Below are 6,000 nucleotides of genomic sequence, written 5' to 3'. Positions count from 1 at the left end.
TGCATGACTGTGTGCGTGTGTGAAGGTTTATGGTAAATGGAAAAGTCTCATTTATTTGGCGTTTTCGTGATAGTTAACTATAAAAAATTAATAGAGTTATCCTGTTCAATCTCGATAGTGGATTTTATACGATTATGTAATGAGTTAATGTAATTTAAAAGAGAATTCAATTGTCTGTCCGTTCCAACAAAGCAAGCAAAGACATCATCCACCATATACCACCATAGAAAACTTTTACTTAAACGACTAGTATGATATTTTCCAAATTATCCATAAAAATCTCGGCTAACAAAGGACTAAGTGGGTTTTCCATAATCAAACCTTCCTTAGAGATGTCAATCTGTCCATTAAATCCAAAATAATTCTGGCAATCTAATCAATCTTGTTTCAGAAATGGGTTAACCGAGTGAAATCTACTAAATCTATCACATCCATAGGTGGAATACTGGGAAATATGTTTTGTACACCAAAATAGTGTTGCGTTAAAAGGGATTTTGATATCTTTAATTTTGGTTCAAAATCTGTGAAGAACTTTAAAATATCTACTAAACTTTTTTGACGATTTTTTTTGTTTCGTTTATATTTATTCAAATAGGTCTGTGGTACAGGTAAAAAGTCATATGCTTTTTGAAGAACGGGTTTAATCATAAAAAGACTGTTCTGACTTAATTTAACATAGCATTAACTTCATAATTTTTCATATAATAAAAATGCACGTTTGCATTCAAATTTAAATTTTATGTATTTACGTGCGCTTATATTTGGTTAGTTATAGTTATTACACTGGCACAAAAACAACTCTGGACAAACATTTTCAAACAAACTTCTATTTTGTTGATGCCAACTTCGATCTGAAAAGGCTCACATCCGAGAATCCATTTTCCTGAAGATACTAATCTTAAGTGCCGGATGGTAGATATCGATATTGTTGCTTTTACTAAGTTTCAACTAAGTTGGATCATAAGAATTACATTATTCATTTTGAAAACGATAATTAGGCTGTAAATAATTATTTTTTTGCAAATAAAACACCATAAAATAACGCTTCAATAATAATATCGTAAAAGAAACGCAACATTCCGAAAGTAGAAAACCGGATTTGCTGAAATTTTCGCCGGAATTTAAAATTCCGGCGAACGGCTAAATTAAATAAAATCCATCGAAGAATATAGATGATCCAACTCTGGCCTTAACGGTTCATTTCACCAAAAGGCAAAAAGTTGTTTTCAGAGTTCGACTGGCGACTTTCCGTCAAAACGAATGTCGGAAAACTAGTCCGCAAAGTTTTATCGACTCCTGCAAAGTATATAAATTCCTCGTTTGCCAAAAACTTCCAAAACAAATATTTCAGTGAGTCGGCGTGCGGGAAAAAATGACCCATTAAATTTTACGGGTTTTAGCGGTTTAAATTTCGGAAGCTAATAAACCGTTAAGCGTGGAAAATTTCTGGATTTACTGTTCGTGGTTTTCATTTGTCTATTTCTATTAGATATTTCAGACCGAGGAGTAAATCGCAGTGGAATTGCAGTGTACGCCGTGAGGGAATTCCAGCTGAATTCCAATCGTCATAATTTATTGTCGATATATTTTTATTAATAGTGGAATGCCAGTTAACTCCGTTGTCGATGCCCTCTAACGTATATATGTATGTATATATATATATATATATATATATATATATATATATATATATATATATATATATATATATATATATATATATATATATTAAAACTTAAGAGATGGTGTAAGGGTTTCAACCCTATACGGAATAAAACTCTCCCCAAAAACCAAAGCCCTGTTCTATTTACCTATTACAACATTGCCTTTCGGCTCTTCGGTCTATATCGTACTGCCATTCGTTCTTGCGTAGCTGGAACGACATGCCGCTCGTCCGTCCCGACTCAGCATACGTGACTCTTGGCGGCCATAGAAAACATATCGCCAACACGGCCATCCGGCTCTGAAAGCGTCCTCGCGCTATTTCCAAAATTTTAGAAACCAACAACAGAATTTTTGTAAATGTTACTATTTAAAGTTTAACTCATTACAATCAGACAACGGGGTTGCTATTGTAACATGATTTTTTTTTTGCAATATTCCTGTACTTAATAATGGGATTGCCATTATTAATCTCACTCTTTTTTTTTTAATAATCGGATTGCCATTATTAATCTCTTTTTTTTTTTCAATAATGGGATTGCCATTGTTAACCTCTTTTTTTTCAATAATGGGATTGCCCTTATTCTTCTACTTAATAATGGGATTGCCATTATTAACCTCTCCTTTTTTTTTCAATAATGGGATTGCCATTATTCTTCTACTTAATAATGGGATCGCCATTATTAACCTCTTTTTTGTTTTCAATAATGGGATTGCCATTATTCTTCTACTTAATAATGGGATTGCCATTATTAACCTCTTTTTTTTTAATAATTGGATTGCCATTATTCTTCTACTTACTAAGGGGATTGCCATTATTAACCTCCTAGAGTCTCTGCAACGGCTTTGTCTGGATCAACAAAGTTATCGCTCGGTGACGCATCTAATAGGAGTTGCTGATTAACCAGCAACCTCGGCTTTCTTCTATGGCGGGAAGTACCACAGTCCATTTTTTTTCTCCGTAGTCAAAGTTGTTTTCATAGTTCATTCATAGTTCAAAGCAAACGCATTAGTGGCTAGTGAGTGCATAAACTACATCTTCCAGGTTCTGCATGGCCTCCTCAATGCTAATTGAAGCGCCAGTTTTTATTCTGGTGTACCAACTGTGATGTGTTTTGATCCTTCTTCAATTTGCATTCAATAGAAGGCGGATTTCATATCTAGTGTAGTGAAGTATTTTGCATGGCAGAGAGCATTGATCTGATCTTGAATATGCGGCAGAGGGTATCTTGCTCTGACGACTCTGTTATTGACATCACGTAGGTCCACGCACATTCAAACTTCACCATTCTTTTTTGATACTAGAACTATCGGGCTTTCATATTCTGAGAGACTTTCACGAATTATAACAGCCCTTAACTATAGCCTTAACTTGAAGTCTTTCTTGATATGGCAACCTATGAGGTCGATACGCCACTGGATTAGTGTCCTTTAAGTTTATTGTCATTTCACCAGTCATAATCTTGTCGGGAGTTTTATTTTTGTAAAAGAATAAAAGACTTGCTATTCTTAATTTCAAGTCCTTTTTCAAGTCAGGTTGATTAATCACCACACTTTTTAAAGTCATTACGTTCGAAATATTAAGCAGGTTATGGTGCAATTCGAGCCCAAAATTGTTTTTTTTTTCGATTTGTAAACAAGGTCGACTGATGACAATAATATCTGGTACGACCGCATAAGTAATATCCAAATTCAACGTCGGCATGACAGTGATTAAATTACAAACACCGATAGCATAGACAATTTGGGTCCCAAATCTCGAGAAAGCACGGACCCTATCGTCTGTTTTGATTATCGCATCGAGAGCGCACTATTTTCGAACAATAACGTCGCTGTTGGTCTTGTGTTGAAATGGCTTTTTTTTTTTAAATAAAAATGTCAATCACTTGCACAATGATTACAAGTTGGAATTTTGGATGAACCTGGAGCCTCTTCTTGAACTACGTTTGGGGCCTCGTATTTATTGTGACAAGTATCACGACGGTGTCCTTGGCGGCCACATTTAAAACATGATCCTTTTAAAATCTTCTTGGATTTTTCATGGCTTACCTCTCGTTTTTCCCCTAACGGAATTTTCTTTTACGCAGATCATCGATTGCCAAAACACGTTTGATGCTTCGTCTTGCATCATATTCGCTTAGTAATATCAAAACCTCACGATCGGATTGCGGTAGTTGTAAATGGAGCGAGGTACGTACTTCTGCGTGATCTAACCCATATTCAACCATACTTAAAACCTTCTCCCAGGGCAATTTTTCATAAAACCTGTATATACTACGAAGTTTCTGATTGCCATAATCACATAAAGAATCCAAATCACGACTTCGCATGGTGGCAGCTTTAAATGTGCGAGCCCCAGGTGTTTCTTTATCAGGAAACGCAGTGATGAGATCAGCACAAAAATTTTCCCAAGTTCGGCGGATCGGCCGCCATTCGCAACAGTATCGATAACCTCGATTTTTCAAAGCCTTGCCATTTAGTGGAGCATATTAAAAAGCTTTTCTTGTCCAACTATTTTCTTCCATTCGCCTAACATGCCGGTGCCATACCAGTTATCTTGTTTCAATTCATTCAGTTGTTCTGTGTATTCGTCATTTGGTTTGAGTTCTAACCTAGATATGCGACATGATCTTTTGAGAAAATCCATTTCTACAGCATCAATTTTCCTCGTTGATTTCGTCAGCTGCCAACATTCTGATCCGTATGTGATTATTGGTTCTACGATTGCTCTGTATATTGCCAATGCCATTAAAGGATTCGAAACTCATACACTCCTCTGTCCTTGTTGTATTCTGCGTAGTGTCTTGTACAGATAGATATAATACAACCAAGGTATTTATACTCTTCGCATTGATTAACCTGTTTTAAACAAAAGTCAGAATCTTCGTCTTCTTTTCCTATTCTTAAGAATCCTGTTTCGGCCATGTTCAGTTTAATTCCCGCTGGATTATATTCATCTTGTAGTAGTTTCCTTAACATATAATCTACATCCTCTTCACGATTTGCAATTAGTACTTCATCATTAGCAAAGGATAATGTTGACAAGTAGTGGTCGCCAAACTTAATTCCCATACCTGAGTATTTTTGCCTCCATTTTTGTAATATTTCTTGTGTAAAAATTTTAAACAAGGTAGGAGAAAGGCAACATCCTTGTTTAAGACTTAACTACACTCTGTGGATTCTAATTTAAACTAATTTTGCGGAAGCAAAATAGATAACGTGGATAAAAATACGTCTAGAATAAACTTTTTACGTTTAAATAAAAATTTTTTACTGAATAGTAATTAGTATCAATGAACTAAAACTATATAATTGTTAAATATACCAAATTATGGTATAGTTATTTAATAAAATGTTTAATAATAATAATAATACCAATAAAAATAATAACAATTTATAAGCATTTCATGGCCTACCATTAGAAGTCATATTAAAATATTATGATATTCAATACAGACCTGAATTAAAAACAAATGGTAAAGTATTATATGTATTCGGAATGCCCTTAATACGATGACGTAAAATTGTACAGGGTGTCTCAATTAAAAATACACAACTTTATGTCACAATTAAAACAATACAAAAAATTCTGAAGCAACTAGCTACTCCATTGTATTCTACGTAAAAAGATCTCCATAAATGTATTATTATATCTCCCATAGCTTCAATATTAGCTGTAGCTCAGAAATTGCAAGTTTCACTCATAACCTAACAACCTAACAACGAATTTCGGACACACTGTATGTCTAACTTGGAAAACCGTTTCTTAGCAACCATCGTATTACCCCCGGTGGTGCGGTGACAATGGTTGTTTTTATTGCACACTCCGCGATACTCTGCATTCTTATGTTCTGATTATTTTCAGCTGTTTCAGGAGCGTAGACGCTTTTACAAAACAAGGCACGTTCCATTGCGAAATTTCGGTCGAATTTATTGGTTTCCAAACGGCAATAGAAAATCGATTTAACCGAAAAAATCCACTGACGAAACAATAACGGCAGATGAAAAACAGGAGGAGTAGATTGGCCATTTAGGAGGCGGACATCTTTCTCGTTCGATCTTTTCATGTTTGAGCTTTAAGTATCCCCGCAGCAACCGAAATTGAACTAACATTTATTTGACCATTATGGTTCGGTATAATAAATTTCTAAGGTTAATATGTTGTTCTTGTGATTCATCTGAAGGCAGAGAAGTGGAAAAAATGTACGAGTCGGAAATAAAAAGAACATGAATCTTTACTAACTGTTTTACTACGCCCTGATAAAACAAATGAAGATGTTAGTATAGTTAGTCGCTCTTCTTTGAGCTAACATTTTAGGGAAACGTTTTTACTCGAAG

Source organism: Cylas formicarius, unplaced genomic scaffold (genome assembly GCF_029955315.1).
Source record: "Cylas formicarius isolate icCylForm1 unplaced genomic scaffold, icCylForm1.1 PGA_scaffold_8__14_contigs__length_24414737, whole genome shotgun sequence".
Classification (NCBI taxonomy): domain Eukaryota; kingdom Metazoa; phylum Arthropoda; class Insecta; order Coleoptera; family Brentidae; genus Cylas; species Cylas formicarius.
This window is presented reverse-complemented; position numbering follows the sequence as displayed.